Source organism: Balaenoptera ricei, chromosome 4 (genome assembly GCF_028023285.1).
Source record: "Balaenoptera ricei isolate mBalRic1 chromosome 4, mBalRic1.hap2, whole genome shotgun sequence".
In the NCBI taxonomy this organism is placed as follows: Eukaryota; Metazoa; Chordata; class Mammalia; order Artiodactyla; family Balaenopteridae; genus Balaenoptera; species Balaenoptera ricei.
In genome coordinates, this window is record NC_082642.1 from 113,918,392 (window position 1) to 113,934,397 (window position 16,006).

Genomic DNA, 16,006 nt, shown 5'->3' on the forward strand with positions numbered 1-16,006 from the left:
GCCCTGCTCACACCTCTGCCCTCTGTGATTAAATAAATGCATTTCTGAACCAGCCAGGCAAGCGAAGGCTGCTCTGCATGAAGCCTACTGTCCCATATGGGGCCTGATCCCATAGCCTTGAATTTTAACGAATTGAGCTAACTGGTAACAGATAACCAAAGGCATGCTCCCTACTTGCAGGAGGCCAGCAGACTTTTACGGGGACACATCACGAAAACTTTAATAAGATGCAGAACACAAAATGCATTTCAGTAATACCCAAGAACATGTAATGTTTCAGAGTTTGGAAAAACCACAGCCACTCTGTCCATTCCAATTTATAAGCAGATTCTATAGCCTGAGAGGTCTGGGCTTTTATTGGCCTTTTTCCCTGATGATGTAATGAGTATCTGAAACTGACAAACCTAAAGCTGGATGAGAAGCTCAGAACTAGAGATCACGTCATCTTTCCTTAAAGTAACATCTAACTCCCTGCTTGCTTTCCTGTAGAAAGACTGGATACTTGAGGAACATAGAATCACAGAACATTAGAACTAGAAGAGTCTTCAGTGTTTATCTAGTCCACTGGAGGAGCAAGGAAACCACGTGATACACAAAGATTATACAGCTAAACGCTGGCTCTGCCAGTACCAGAGTTTCCCTGACTCCAGGTCCAGAACTTTCCATTAAAGTTGCCACCCTGAGCCATCCAACCATCAGTTCCTCTCACAAAGTTATCCTGAAATTGGGGGACAAACCACTTGTTTATTTTTTTAATGGCCTAGTTGTATGGATGTCCAAAGCAAGGAGACAAAACAAATAGCTATAAGCAAAGCTATTTGTTTACAGCTGCCTATAAACTCAACATTAGCTGTGTTAATTATATTATGACACACTTGTTAATCTCTAGCATATAAACCAGCAAGTGCTAGAAGCACTTCTCACCTAGATGCTAAAATGTTAGAATGATATCTCTATTTAGCTCAAATAGAATATACTATGAACTTGCCTTATCTTTGTATCACCAGCTAGTAAGCATTCAATAACTGCAATTTATTTATTTTAATATTGAGTTACTTTTGTTTAAAAGGGACATTTCTAGGTTATTAAACAAAAGTTCATAAAAAGCCTTTCATAAAAATTTAAAGAGTAGATGTGAGGTCTAGAAAATTTATTAATATTTATGGAATAGTCAGTCGGTGATTCATCAGTTCATCAGCTAGAAATGTTGTGAGGAAATCCCAGAACTGAGATTCACCACAGTAACCGAGTCTTGCCACACTCTCAGCCAGTAATAATTCTTGGTACCCTAACATTTTTCTATTTAAAATGCACCTAAATAGATTTCCTCTCTATTCCCTGCCTTTTTCTCTTTAAGCCCCAGCTTAAGATCTTGGTCCACCATAGTTGACATTCATGGCCTGCCATTCACCTGGTACCTACATACTACCTTGGGCAAGTATGAATCTTCTTATATTTGTGCCTTATATCCACAACCAGATCAGTCAGGATCTCCTTCCTTGAATACTGTCTTAGTTCAGGCTGCTGTGACAGAATACCATAGACTGAGTGGCTTATAAACAACAGAAATTTATTTCTCACAGTTCTGAAGGCTGGAAGTCCAAGATCAGGGCGTCAGCATGGTCAAGTCCTGGTGAGGGTTCTCATCTGGATTGCACATTGCCAACTTCATATCCTCCCACAGTGAAGAGCAGAGAGAGGAAGCAATCTCTCTCATGATTCTTATAAGGGCACTAATTTCATTCATGAGGATGCTGCCCTCATAATCTCATCTAATCCTAATTACCTCCCAAAGGTCCTACCTCCTAATACCATCACATTGCAGGGAGGGAGCAGGGGTTCAACATACAAATTTGGGGTGGGGGAGCACACAATTCAGACTATAACAAAGGTCTAAGACCAAGCTAGGGCTCTGCACACATGGGTTGTCCATGATACAATCTATCCTATCAGAAAAATGAGGGAACTGTACAGATAATCTTTAGACTCCTTAGGGGTAGTCATGAAAAACCTAATATAATGTTGCAGAAGGGTAAAATAATTTAACATAAAACAAGTGAGAATGTATACAATATTGAGAACATTCTGAAATGTTAAGGCTAGAATTTTCTTGAGTTACATAATTCTTTTTTCTAAATTTTTGGGATAATCACAAAAATTATCCTTCTCTCAAGAGTGAGGACTAAAGAAGTGGGAAAGAAAGATATTACAGTATAAAATAGATTAAAATTAAAGTGAAAACAAACATATCAAAATGCTAGCAGTGGTTATTTCTAGGTGCTACAGTTATGGGTAATTTTGATTTTTTTCTTTGCATCTTTGTGTATTTTCCACATTCTCTACAATGAACATGTGACTCTGATAAGCAGAAAGAAACTCCAAGAAGCTTTAAAATAAAGGTAAAGATGAGGTCAAATATTTACAAATATTTGAGGAGAGACATATCAGGGTGTTTCTAGCATCAGTTGGTGATTGCCATAACATCATATTATATCCTGTGAATTCCCAAGAAGGGCATGTGGTCACACAAATCATATAATAAATACAATTTTCCATGGGCTGAATGGATTGATTATGCCAATGGTGCTGGGGATAATGAATAACTAGGAGAATGTTTTAGTGTTATTGATAATTTGGGGGAATGTGAGAGAGGCATTGTTCAGGATCCCAAGGTCGGTGCTTGAGGTAATATGCCTCTACTGAAAGGCTGTGAGTACAAGAAGAAACTGATGACAACAGGACAGGGAGAACCGGGAGACTCTAAACCCAGGATAGGGGCTGCCCAGACATGTTCTATAGGGCAAGACCAGTGTCTACAGGGAAGGCACTGGTAAGAGTCTGAGATAAAAGACTTCCAGAAAGAGAGTTCTAACCTAAACTCAAAATACTGTGGGACAAGGGGTAAAGGATGAAGCATGGAAGCAGCAAGGATGAGTAAGAAGGGCCAAAAGAGGCTCCACAGGCTAGGAAAGGGCATTCAGAAGTTTCTAGAAGGGCCTGGGCTGTGATTAATGAAGTCCAAGCTTAAGAGAGAAATATGAGGCTGAATTTGAAATTAACTCCCACTCGTGAAAATTTCAGTTCTTGCATATGAATTCAACTGTAACACCAGAGATGGTGAGAAAAAAAGGGTGGGAAGGCTATGGAGTCCAGAGGCACTGTGATTAAAGGTGTACATCTCACTCCCGAGCTTGAAGGATATTGGTGGAAATCTGCCAAAAGACAGTGCAAAACAGAGGGAAAGGAAACCAATGATCTGCCCTCCTTTGCCCCAGTGTGTTCAATGTAGTTTCTTTGAACCACATTAGGTAAAAAATTAAGGCTGAATTCCTAAGGCTTGGGCCAGGGCTGACAGGTCAAATGTCAACATGGGCCAGACAGGTAACATAAACAAATGAAGTGGTCCAGTCCAGAGAGGTCCACAGTGTAGGCAAGAGCCCGTCATGCTCTGTCTGAAGGGACAGCTGCAGAAATGTGGGCCTAGGGTTGCCAAATCTTCTGAGTTTTCAAGAAAAGCCAGATATCTGGATTTCTCTGTGAAATCTGCTATTGTTAGTAACTAATTAAATTTCTTTAAAAAAACATTAAGTAGATCAAAGAAAGCATATATGGGGAGGAATGTGGTGCCTGGGCTAGTTTGTGATCTTTTCTCTGCACGCTTCTTCAGTACAATTGCAACTTCAGTTAAGGAATGGATTTAAACATGACATGCTATCTTGAAGGCACGCAAATATCTGATCTTTGGCCAGTCCTGAGAATACTGGGGACACTCAAGTGGCAAAAGAAACGTGTATAATGGAACTCTTCACAGCTAATACCTTGGGGAGAATATTACACAAGTTTAAGTAAGCCTAATGTCCAGATGTACAAAGAACGACATATAGAATTTGGGAAGAAGTTAAGTGTGGGCTGGAGTCAATGCCTGAAAACACTTGTATGCAATTTACTTTGATTCTAGTAGGAAGTTGCATTTGAATACTGCAGAACAAAACCTGGTCCTGAGGGGCAACTTTATAAAATGATACAGACTCAGCATGAGCTACAGCAGTGACCAGAGAATTGATTAGTTAGGGTTTCTGTGACTTTGGATACATCTCCGGGTAAGAGAGATATTATAGTGAAAACAAATATCCACGTCCCAAGTGGATGGAAAGCTCAAGATTGCTTTGTTTCAGATTAGACAAATAAAAGTGCTTAAGTGTACACCCCTAAATGCTCAGGGGAGTGAGAGAATTTAACAGGATTCTTACTATCTGTACCAGGTTGATTACTGTGTCTCCCCTTCTTCCTCCATTCATGTTCACTGAGAACCTGTGAATACGACTTTATGTGGAAATATGGTTTTTGCAGATGTAAACAAGATGAGGTCATACTGGATGAGGGTGGGCCCTAATCCAATGATTGGCGTCCTTATAAGAAGAGGGAATTTGGACACAGACACACATTGAGGGAAGACCACCATGTGAAGACAGAAGCAGATTTTGGAGTTACCACTACCACCACCCAAAGAATGCTGAGGACTACTGGCATCCATCAGATGCTACAAGAGTCAAGGAAGGATTCTTCCCTAGAGCCTTTGGAGGAAGAGGCAAGGCCCTGCTGGCACTGTGATTTCAGCCTTCTAGCCTCCAGAACTGTGAGAGAATAAATTTCTGTTGTTATAAACCACCCAGTTTGTGATAATATGTTACCACAGCCCTAGAAAACTGGTTTTTTTTTCAAGCCACTTCTGGAATGGAAGGCTTGCTGTGGTGAATTATACAATGACTTACAATTATGCCCCAAATTGGAGCAATATGTAGGGTATAAGAGATAAAGGCACAGGAAGCATTCTGTCAACAGAGCATGAAAACCCTCGTTTTTGGAGAGAATGGAAATAAAAAATAATGACCACTAACCAAATGGAGAGCAAGAGAACTTCCAATTCCAGTGGTGTTATACAGAGCATTTATCCCAGAGTTGAACTAAATTTAATTTCATTTAGGTGAAATTATACATTACAGATTTAAAAAATTCCAGTCATCTTTTCCTTGCCCAACTTAGTTTCCTTTCTGTGAAAAAAGACCAAGCCCTAGAAAATAACTACAAGACACTTTAGGTTCTTCATATATCTAAAGAACAATATTAAAAATTAAGTTATTTATAACTTTGTCCCACTCCATATGCAGAAAGTTTTCCTAATATACACTTACATGATTGTTGCGGGGTGGTGCCTTTCATTTTTGCCTTTGTAAAAATTTAAAATATAGTTATTTTAAAATCTGGTTATAGAAATAAACATAGCATTGATTTATCCATGGGTTCTCAGTGTTAATACTTTTTCTTTGATTTTATGTCTTCATGTCTTAGACCTCTTTTTTCATACCGGCCTGTAATTGCTAGTCTAAGCCTAGAGAAAGGAAGGAGAGGCTTCATCTGTCTCACGTAGAGGTTCAATTAATAAAGCCACAATAACACAAACGATGCCGTAAGGCCTATCGTCCAGCTGGATGCACTCAGTTTTAGATGGATACATACACACATTCACATATCACCACCAACTATCATTACCACCACCACGCAGACCTTGGACCAAAAGCCTCCCCTACAATTCTGGTACATATAAATGAATTTCTTTTAAAAGTACTGTTCATTAGGAAGGGTACTGCTCTATATCATTTTTGGATGATTTCTAGACTACAGATGTCTGCTCATGCAAAACTCCAATGGAGTACATTACTACAGCACACGTGTGCCATATTCAGTTACATATCAAGAAAGTTTAAACACATCTGCTCAACACAAGTGTATATCATATGGTCCTGGTCAGCTCTGTGGGAGCTGAACTCTCAGACCACAAGTATGCCCATTGGTAGCCTAAATAACATGACAGATAACACATATATCATGATAGCATTATAGGTCATTTAAGGGTGTACACGTAAACTGCGTGTGCTTCCTGTGTGATATATTTTGTATTTATTATATATTTATAATATATATTTATGTATAAATACATAAAATATTTTATTTCACATTATGAAAATGTCATTAAACAAAATTTATATTTATAAATACATGATATATAAAATGTTAAATTATACATATTTAATATAGAAAATGTATAATAAAATTATTTTTATTAGTCAATTTTGAAATAAAATTATTTACTACTCTTGTTTTAAAAGATTCTGGATTAGTCTAATTGCATAGCATACACTGAGGTATAAAAATGAGCTTTAAAACAATTTTTTTAAAATTCATTATCTTTTTTTAAAATTAATTTTTATAGGAGTATAGTTGCTTTATAATGTTGCCTTAGTTTCTGCTATACAGCAAAATGAATCAGCTATACATATACATATATCCCCTCCCTTTTGGATCTCCTTCCTATTCAGGTTACTGCAGTGCATTAAGTAGAGTTCCCTGTGCTATACAGTACGTTCTCATTAGTTATGTATTTTATACATAGTATCAATAGTGTATATATGTCAATTCCAATCTCCCAATCCCTCCCACCCCATCTCTTCCCCCTTGGTATCCATATATTTGTTCTCTGTGTCTGTGTCTCTATTTCTGCTTTGCAAATAGGATCATGTATACCAAAAACGAGCTTTTAAAAAAGATTCTGGATTATTCTAATTGCATAGCATATACTGAGGTATAAAAATGAGCTTTAAAAAACTGCAACAAAACAGAAGGTGGGAAAAAAAATACGGGGGCTGACAGAGAACGATTATCCATTCACATTTCTGATTTGTGGAAAGGGTTTCATTGGTCTCAGCAACTATTTTGATAATATGTAGATACATGACAATTTAAAATTAAATTTACACTAATAAAGTATCACTTATGTGTGTTCTCTATATTGAGGGTAGGCATAAGATTGTTTTCAAGAAAGGATCTTGCTGCCTAAAACATCTGAAAACAGCGAGTTTTGTGGAGGGCATTCCAGAGCTGACTTTGGACCAAATTCTGACTTCTGAACACTTTCATCCACAAGGAACCACCTCTATGCTCCAAGAAACGAGTCTCACAGAGGCATCTTCCTGGGTCACAGGTGATAATTTAACAAGACCTGGGTGGGGATAGGTTTACAGAGACCTCTCTAAAAAAAAGAAAATCATGAAAATGTGCCTGATCTAATTTGGATTTATCCATAAACAAATAAACATTCCACTTTAGCATTAAAACATGGTTAAAATCAGTTTTAAGAGATTTTACATTTTCATACAGAGCATTTCACACAAATCTAATAAAGATATGACTTTCTCTGAAATTGCCCAAGCTCTCTGTCACTATAAGCTCTTAATACATTAGAAGGTGCTCAAGAAATGTTGGTAAATGAGTGAACAATTAAAAACCATTTGCTCCTGAACACTGCCCTATGATGCCTTTAATAAATTTATTCCACAGGATGAGTCTGGGTGATTAAAATAGCATGCTCTTTTTCACTTAGGCCAATAGGAAGCTTAGACCTAAATTTGTGATTTACTTCTAACAACCATAAAGGACCTGAAACTATATATTTCGGTTTCCCACTCTTATCTCTGGCTTTATATTCCAATTACTCCAATTCCCTCAACGAATTATTTTATTGTTCTGCATCTCGTGCGCTTTGGAAGTGAGCTAAAAATAGACTAATAAATAAAAAGAAGAATCTTTCTTAAAACCGTAACACCTTACTAACCTCTCCTATAACACTGGGTGATTTTTTAAAAAGCTCTCCCCAAATTAACCCTTCTATCTTTGGTAAATTCTGGAAAACCCTAGGGTTTCATGGGAAAGTTAGAAAAGCAACGGCCTAACCTCTGATCTTTGTTGGGTCTGCTTGTCCCTCAAAAGGGGGGCTATTCCTCTGAGGCAGTACTAAATGAAACAAGAGATTGGTCTGTTTGCTACTGTGGCTTATACTTGCCACTTTTCTATAGTGCAGAGAACCTACATGTTACCAAAGGCTTAACTTTAAATACTAGGGTGAGAAGGTAAAAGAAACAAAAGAGGAAAGAGAATTGTCTGTGCCAGAGGCAAATTTCAATTTTTCAGAGGCAAAGTTCTTTCCCACTGGATTTAGACATCAACTTTATTTTGGCCTAACGAATTTATGCCTAATTTTTTTTTTCCTATGCTCTTTTATTCTCTTCAAGATGTAATCCATTTAGGTTTGAAAATAGTCTATTGTGTGTGTGGTAACTTTCATTCCAAGACACAAACAAAAGTGCTTTTCAAAAACTGTCCATGTCTATATTTAAGCAATTAGTTTAGACCATCATGTCAAGCCTTATACAATTCTGCACAACAGATCTTCTTTAAAGAGTAAAATACAATTTAAGAAGCTGAAAGTAAGTTTAACTCTTTAGCAGAAAAACCTGGGGCTAGACAGGAAATTCTGGAATCCCAGTCTTTGCCCATGTACAGGAGTTAAGAAACATAAAACCCAACTGGACTTGAAGGCTTCCTTCAGCTGAGGTGTCAACAGAGTGAAATGGATTCCTGACTTGGGTTTTGTTTTCTCTCTCTAAATGGCAGTCCAAAAAAATAGTGTAAGAATCATCTGGCACCTCTTTTGCCATGCGTAGTTTCTCTCCTCACACCCCATGGTGGGATGTGTCACAATAACTTTGCGCCCACAGATATGGCTTCAGGGTGGCCCCTGAAATGGAGTGAGCTGGCTGTGTTGGCAGCTTGCTCTGGTTAGCTACGGCTGCGGGGAAGAGTCGGCTCCACTCTCCCTTCCTCCTCTTCTCCCCCTCATCCCCTCCTCCCAAACAAATGCCTCACCTGGCTGCCACACTGGAGTGGTGGCAATGCCGAGGGTTCTGAGGGTGAGGGAAGGGGAGGAATCACAGGGTCTATGTGACTAAAGCATAACCAAACAGGGATGCATAAGTGAGCTGACTTTAACTCTGCTGCTAGTTTTCCTGGTAAAATCGAGACCATGGAAGAAGGTCTTGTCTGTCCCCTTCCGTGAGGGCTGTTTAGCAGAGCTTGGGATCCTGTCGTTTGAGAGGAGGACAGGACAAGAATGGAGGAAGACAATGCAAACAAAAGTGGACTCGGACTGTGGCTAGGTGGTCCATACATCCCAGTTTGCCTGAGATAGTTCTGTATTAGCGTGTCCCCTTTTACTCTCAAAAGCTCTGACCCAGTGTCTCTTAAGAGGGCATACTTATGCTGTAGGGGGACAATTCTTCCTTTCAGGAGACTGCTTTGCTCACTGTAGGAAACTTAGCAGACCTACCTCTGTCCCCTAAATGGCAGCAGCATACCTCCCTCCACCCTATCATTTTTTGCCCACCCTGTCATTCTGACAAGCATAAACGTCCTCCCTCTTTTCAAGGGCCTTCTGGGGACAGTAGTAAAGCCTTGATGCAGAGCCACTGAATGTTCTCTCAGTGAAGACATGAGTAAGGTGAGGCTAAGAGACGTGAAATGATTTGATTAAGGCCATTGTTAGAAAATGGCCCGGGAATGAATTGTTTCTTGGTTTTATATACTGTGCTCTTTCCAGGACAAAACTCTATTGTCCCATGACACACCTATAGTTGAATCACTGTCTGCAGAGGCCCAAACTGCAGCGAAAGAATATACATGTGGTAATACCAGTGTTTTACTTGTGACCACTTACTCATATGTAGTCAGTAGCTTCATAACCCTTGCTAGTTACAGACGTGATCAATAATAATGGTATTTTTCAAGGAGGACTTGATACTTTAGATTTTTAAGCATATAATATTTGGAGCTAAGTCATAAAAGCTTTCCAGAAAAGGAGAGTAGTGTTGTCATTATTTTTTAAATAAATGAAGCTTAAAGAGGGATTAACAGCTAACAACAGTGGCACCAATAAATATGCTTTTGAAGAATCTTTTCTTCACGGAATTGAAAATCTTTTTTTTTCTTCTAAAAATGTTTAGGATATGGTATTCTCAAATGAAGCCAATAACAACACCTTGCCTCCTATAGTTCTTATTAGTTTCACTTCCTTAATAAGATTTAATCCTGAAAATAACCCTAGGAGGCAGGCAGAGAAAGTATTATTCCCATTCTACTGACTGAGAAATTTTAGTGTCTTGCTAGAGGGTTGGACCTCCAGCCCAGTATTCTTATGTTACGTCTTGGAAACTCAAGTCAGGAGCACTGTTGAGAGTCAACTATTACACGTACTTAAATAATTCTGCTTCTTTCTCCAGCATTTAGGAGAAAAATATTATTTTTTCCTCCACATAATTACTCATGGTCATTTGTAGTTGCTAACAGCAGGACTCCTGAACCATGGGGAACGGGCACACTGAGTCACTTGCACACTCACCACTCACTGAGCACTTACTTTGCGTCAGGCCCTGGCTGAGGCACTGAGGCTGCAAAGGCTCATCAGACCCGGCCTTGCCTTTGATGGGTTCAAAAATATCTTGAGAGCACCTTTAGTAATTTTGATCAGAGCTGACTCACTTCTATTACCTTGAGCAGATATGGCCAAACGGTTCACTGTGATTGACTGGCTCTGCCCAGGCCAGGATCCTTCCCTGGGATGCCAAAGTGACCCCTCTTTCACTAAGCCCTCCCCTTACAAAAACCCTCAACAACAACCAACTGTAACATCAACCCCAAACCCTGGGGACACAGCCTTTGCGTAGACAAGTTCTAGAAATAAACCGATGGCGCACCAGTTGGACTACTACTGCTACACTAAAAAAAAAGGCTGTTTACTTTGGTTTTTTTAGACACATTTGTGGCAGGAGGAGGAGTGGAGTGCCTAGAACTAGGCTTCTATACAACTCTAAAGTAGCTACTGGGATCTAAATTGCTGTAATATTCTCTTCAAGCAGTTTCAAATATTCTAGAGATTAGATTCATAGGCTTACCAGTACCCTGGAGATTTGATTAGCTTGTTACTGTGGATACAGATAGCTGTGCAGCTTTGGGGGGAAGCCCCCACGTCATAGCTCCTCACCATCCCCTAGCCTCTCCATTCCCTCTTCTTAATAAATAAACAAATAAAGCAAGCATGTGGCAAATATGTTTCTATTTTTCCACCAAGAACACAGATGTGACAGCTTCTTCCCCTTCTCTTCTCTCATCCTCCCCAGCTCCGTCTTCCCCCCTCCTTACCAAATGACCTCATCCCTGCGCAGAAAGGACACCAGCTGCAGGGAGGGTCTGCTCCACCAAGCGGGATCATTACCATCATTAGTAATGCCAAGAAGCCCAGACGGCCTTGTCCACATGTGCAGTGTGTTATAGCTCTGTGGTCTCCCCACATCCACAACCAGGCTGCTGTCTGGAAATGAAAAGGCTTTGCCTTCCTGAAAATAATGTTATCAAAAGACTGTTTAGATATTTCTTAACAAATCCATCAGTGACTGTAGCAACAATGAGAAGAATCTGCCAAGATGATGAATGTGGTGGCAGCCTCAAAAGTCATTTGAGTACAAAACTCCCATTTAAGAAAAATGAAGACACGTGATTTTTCAGGGTGAGAATTGTAAGAGCTAGTTTGCAAGAGGAGGGCTGCCTAGAAAATAAAAATTAGAAAAAAAAAATTCTAACATACTGGCAAAGTAAAAGCTAATGTTATGATCTCTATTTTTACAGGCGTATCCCTATAGATTCATGCTCATTTCTTCATGCACTCATTCACTCTTCTCCACTCTCCTGTCTGCCAGTTAGTGCCAACTCATTCCAGAGAACGAGGCTGTGAGGTTTTATCAGACATAGTAATAATAGCAATTACCATATACTGAGTGCCTACTATGAGCTGGACACAGGGCTATGTGCTAAATGCATGCCTCTCAACCACTTTGCACAGATAGATCATTACTTCCATGTTACAGATGAGACAACTGAGGCTCAGTCAGAGAGGCTTCCCGGGCCCTCTTCTAGAAGCATGCACTCTTCCTAGGTGGTCTCGTCCATACTAATAGCTTTAAATATCATCTATAAGCTGTTATCCAATTTATATCTCCAGCCTAGACATCTCTTCTGAGCTCTAAATATGTTCTTATAATTACCTGCATGACATCTTCATTTGGATGAATCACAAGCATCTTAGATCAAAAAAGCCCCAAACTGAACATGGGATCTACTCCTGCCCCCTACCCCCATCTCACCTCACCCGCAGGCTAGGCTCTTCTTCAAAAGTTTTCACGTCAGGAAGTAGCACCTCATGTCAGAAACTGGAAGTCATCAGTGACACCCTCTTCTTATGCAACGCCACCAATCCAGGGAGCCACCGAGTCTGGTAAACTCTACCTCCTAACTCTGTCTTGAATCCATCTATTTCTCCATTGACTGCTACCATCATCTCTCACCTGGAAAATGTCATTAGCCTCACTGGTTTCCTTCTTGCACTCCTCTAATCCACTGTGTGATGAGATAAAAAAATTAAAGTCAAACCTGAATATAATCATGTTTATACCCCACCGCCCCCCCTGCAAAAAATCTTTCAATGGTTACTCATTGCTATTAGAAAAGACCAAAACTCTCGTCAGTGCCTACAAGGCCCTGCTTAATCTTGCTGCCCGCCGCCCCCGCCTACTTCTGTAATTTTCCACTTTCCTCTCATTCTCTGGGCTCTAGTTTAGCTTGCCTTCTCTCATTCCTCTTTTGCACCAAGTTCCTTCTTGACTCTGGTCTTGGAGGCCTGGCCTTCAGCCTGTGATGCTCTTATACTTCCTCTTCGTCTGGCTAACTCCTACCTATTCTTTGAGCCTCAGGTTAAATATTATTTAACAAAATAGTCTTCCCTGCTCCTTTGATTCAATTAAATTCCACATGTGTTTCTTCTTCCTTATATTTACTATGGTTGAAATATTTATTTGAAGGCTTGTTTTTCTTTGGCTTCCCCAAGTGGAGTATAAACTCGATGAGGTAAAGAAAGGCCATGTCTGTCTTGTAAACAACTGTATTCATCATGCCTAGCATAATGCCTGGAACATAGAAGATGCTCAATCAATACCTGTTAAATGAATAAATGAGGCAAGTAACCTGCTCAAGGTCACAGGATTTGAACTCAAATCTGTCTGTCCTAAAGCACATTCTCTTTTAAAATCTTGCAAAGCAGAAAAGAGTACTTTATAAATTCAACATATCATAATCAGTTTTAGGGATGTAAATTTCCCCAGTCTCAAAGTTCTGATTGACTGAAATGGATGGATGGATGGATGGATGGTTAGATGGTTGAAAGGAATGGGGTCTGGGAGTATGGAGGGATTGGGAGGAATATATCTCCCATAGTACATGTGACATAAAAACATCTACTGGCCTGCATGAGTAGTCGTAATAGAGAAATGAGAGTATGGATGACAGAGAGTAGATATTAGAGATTGCTGAGCTGCTACAAGCCTGAACAAAATAAGATTTAAAAACCAAGGAAACAAATCTTTAATATGGCTGAAAAGAGTAAAGGCAAAGAGATTTTGAAAAGCCAAGATACCATCTTTTATGGGGGAAGAAAAATTACTGAAGGTGGTTTTTGCATATATCTTCTCTCCTTCCTCGTGTGTGTGTGTGTGTGTGTAGGGTGTGGTGTAGATAGTGAAGAATGGGGTGAAGGATGGACTACTGGGAATACCTGAAAAAAGCTTCTTTGAGCTTTGAGGACTGGGGAGTAATTTTTTTCCATCTGAGATCTAGGATATTTGCCTCCATCAGTACTACTCTAAAAACATTCTCTGCTGGGTAGTCTGTCATTGACCCTCAGATGGAGTGAGGAGAGATGAGTACAGAAGAGTCTGATCAGCACAGGCTAAGTTAGGCCCTTATTCCTTGATTCTGTTCATGCCGTCCAGTTTTCTTCTAAAAAAGTGCAGGACTTCACATTTTCCGACAATGAATGTGGACTCGTTACATTTGCCCTAGCTGTCAAGGTCTGGGAACTTTGGCTTTGTTCCTCTCCTTCAATCCATTTATTTTCTTGAACTGTCCCAGCTTCTCACAAGTTCTCAATTATTAAGAACTTTAAAAAGTTTATTTCTCATGTTTGTGTGAATGAAATGGTGATAACAATTAGGTGATCAGCTTTTCGGCAAAAGAAAAAAAAAAAAAAAAAAAAACCAAAAGCCACTTCTCCACTTCCCTCTCATGTTCTCTATAAAAGGCAACAAAACTCTTCAGTAAATTCAGTATCATGCAACATGGTTGGAATTGTTCTGATTAATTACATAATCTGGTTAATAGTGTCTGAACCACACACAGAGTACCAATTTTCAAAGAATTGAAATAAAATACACTTAGTAGTAAAATGATACAGGGCTCTAACATCTTTCTTTGATGAATCAGAAGATGCACAAGGATCTTGTAGTTTTGAACATTTTGATCATTTGATTGCATGATGGTGCTTAGGGGCTGGCTAATGAAACATTAGATAACAGAGTTCACAGTATCTATTATTGGCGGGTCACAGAGCCAACCGTATTTTTTTACTAGCTGGTTTTCTATTAGAATACAAAAAAATGAAGCTTCACATTGAGTTTGACATTTATGGTGCTAAGTTCTGCGATCAGATAATTCTGTTTGTTTCAAAGCTTTTGGGGTGTTTTCTGATTTCAGTTACTAATTTTTTTCCTCCAGTGTCATAAGTTTTGCCCTTTTCAGCTCCTTTAATATTTAATAGTAACTTTAAAGACAAAGGTCTAGCATTTCTATTGATCTCACAACATTATAGGAAAGGATCAAGATCCTGAGCTTATGGCAAAAGAAAAAGGGATGCAGAGGAGACCTATGTTAGAGGAAGAGGAGTGACAAAGACAATGTAACCGAGAACAGAGGAAGGAACAGCTCATGCCCTCACAGTTCATGAGCCCAGGCTGCGCCTTTCTATTCAATCTTTCCACGGCCATTATTTTAAAAATCAAATTGTAGTGGGGCCAGCATATGAGCGACTATCATTTTGAAAGTAGAAAAAGCTGAGAGAAACCAAGGCACAAAGTGAATTATTCTTTCCCTGAATTTTACAGTTTAGAAAGATCCCCAGTAGACCTAAAGCCATGTCATGTAGCCATAAAATACTCCATTTCATCCCATAGCTGGGCTGTCTGCACTCATTCCCCACTCCCCAAAACGAATGCATACAACAAATTCTATTATTTTTTTTTTTTGTAGGGCAATTGTTGATTAATGAATCATCTTTCCTGTAATTTTTATTTTTTGTAGACTTAGTTTGGCTAGGTTCCCTGGCATTCCTGTTGAGGTACGTAATGGAAAATTTGACCTCACACTCTTTCCTTTTGTAACATCACAAAACACTGATATAAGAGGGTTACAAAAAAGTAGCTTGGAAATGAAGGGATGCACAGAAAAAAAAAAAAAAAGCTCAGTGTGGAAAGGAACAAAGATACATTAAATCATCTGGAAAGTAAATATTTAGCTTCATAGACATGAAGTTACATTTATCTTCAAGAACAGCTCATTTGTTACAGCTTAGGATGTCACAGTGTTTCCATCATAATTCTGCTTTTCTAAAGAGATTATAAACCAGACATTAAAAAGCCATTCTCAAAATTAATTTGGAACACAGGCAGACCATTTTGTAGATCCTATAACTTTTTCCCAAAATGGTGATTTACAGAGAGGCACACAGAATAAAGGTGTCAGTAAGTGATTTCTTGCATTTAGTCGTATCTGAGTTGAAATAAAAGCTTGGCAATCACCCTTCTGTGATCACATCCAAGAGTCTATGGAAAATGTAACAGGTCATACAGAGTCAACTTTAGTACTGTGAAACTTGGGGTTTGGCAGTAGAGACATGTTTTAGGACAGGTCTGTCAGCAGAATTCATAGTGGAATGAACAAAATGGTTGTTAAAACTGTCTTTTTACATTTTAAAATAATAAGACTATACTTTTTAAGATGAGACTATACTCTCTTCCCGAAGGCAAAAGAATCATTTCTTTAAATGCATAATCCAGACTCAAGAGGACACTGACCCAGCCACTGACTATGACCTGAGAAAGTTATCGACTTGACCACAATGGGAAAAGAGTCCCATATAGCTCCAGCACCAACCTCTCAAAATGCCACAGTGCCCTGG

At 39.2% G+C, this 16,006-nt stretch overlaps 2 protein-coding genes across 10 annotated transcripts in view; one reads left to right on the top strand and one right to left on the bottom strand.

Moving 5' to 3' along the window:
• The window catches only part of CMSS1 (cms1 ribosomal small subunit homolog), a 393,286-nt gene that overhangs the window by 131,264 nt on the left and 246,016 nt on the right, over positions 1 to 16,006 (bottom strand). Inside the window, exon 1 of one of the 4 annotated variants that reach the window (XM_059921302.1) lies at positions 12,288 to 12,365. The exons of 2 other annotated variants lie outside the window; for them this stretch is intronic. The gene's annotated coding sequence lies outside the window, so the exon portion shown is untranslated. One more of the 4 variants, XM_059921301.1, reaches the window with a different exon arrangement.
• The window catches only part of FILIP1L (filamin A interacting protein 1 like), a 306,240-nt gene that overhangs the window by 50,766 nt on the left and 239,468 nt on the right, over positions 1 to 16,006 (top strand). The gene's annotated exons all lie outside the window — the stretch shown is intronic.